Raw genomic sequence first — 1466 nt, forward strand, 5'->3', positions numbered from 1 at the left:
GGCAGGAAGGCATATTCCTATTGCAGGACCAGAGAACAGAGAGTGCCAGTATCAGGAAAGAATTTCTCTACCCACTTCTGCCTAACATTCAGCTACTTACTTAGATACAGTAGAATCTGAAATTCACAGCATGTTCTCCATTTTTTCTCATCCTTGCATTACTTGGTTGTTATATACTGAAAATGTTAACTACCCACTTTTTGGCTTTTGTTGCCTCTAACTAAAGCCTTAGCAGAAAGCCCTAAAACTGCATGAGACTACAGAAATCAAAAGAAAGAATCAAACTAGCTTAAAATTTAATATCCTGCCCAGGACCACACTTGCTTTAAATTTTAAGATAAGCATTTCTAAAGCCTGTTTAACCCACAAAGCATTGGAGTTGTTTGCATATACACTCTAAGGTTAAAATCCAAATGCCCAGATCTACTAAGTGCCACATTTGTAACTTTTCAAATAAAGATACCTTTATGAGCAAATGGAGTTCTTTTCAGTTTGGGGGACCTGTTATGATAATTTTGTATTACATTAGGAGCAATATTTCAGTACTAGAAAAGTAAAAAGGCTTTTTTTTTTATACTAGGGATTGATCCCAGGAACATTCTACCTCCAAACTACACCCCAGCCCTTTAGCCCTTTTTATTTTTTAAATTTATTTTTACTTTTTTCTTCTTGGGTTTTTTTTTTTTTTTTTTTTTTTTTTTTTTTTGCAGTACTGGGGATGGAACCCAGGGGCATTCTACCTCCAAGCTATACTCCGAGGCCTATTTTTTATTCTTTATTTTGAAACAGGGTCTGAGTTGCAAAGGGCCTCGCTAAGTAGTAGCTGAGGCTGTTCTCAAACCACAATCCTCCTGTCTCAGCTTCCCAAATGCTGGGATTACAGCGTGTGCTACCATGCCTGGAGAGGCAGTTTTTTTTGTTTTTGTTTTTTTTGTAGTACTGAGAATTGAACTACAAAAGAACCAGAGGCACTCTACCTTTGAGCTATACCTCTAGACCAATTTTATTTATTTGGAAACAGGGTCTTGCTAGGTTGATGTGTCTCACTACTTGCTGAGGCTGTCCTCCAACCTGTGATCCTTCTGTCTCAGCCTCCCAAGTACTAGGATTACAAGCCAGTGCCACCACACCCAGCTTGAGGCAATATTGATGGAACTCTCTGGACAACTGAGCCACCATGACTCCTGTCTCTGCCACAAAAATGTCAAAATCTGTCTCACATGCCCGGCACAGTGGTGCATACCTGTAATCCCAGCTACTCAGAAGACTAAGGCAGGAGGACAGCAAGATCAAAGATAGTCTGGGCAACTTTGCAATACAGCAACTCAAAATATAATAAACTGGGTGTGGAGGCACATGCCTATAATCCTAGTATTTGGGAGGCTGAAGTAGGAGGATTGCAGAGGATTACGGGTTGAAGTCAGCCTCGCCAATTTAGCAAGATAACTGTCTTAAAATAAAATGGG

The sequence above is a fragment of the Muscardinus avellanarius genome, assembly GCF_963383645.1.
Source record: "Muscardinus avellanarius genome assembly, chromosome: 11".
Classification (NCBI taxonomy): Eukaryota; Metazoa; Chordata; class Mammalia; order Rodentia; family Gliridae; genus Muscardinus; species Muscardinus avellanarius.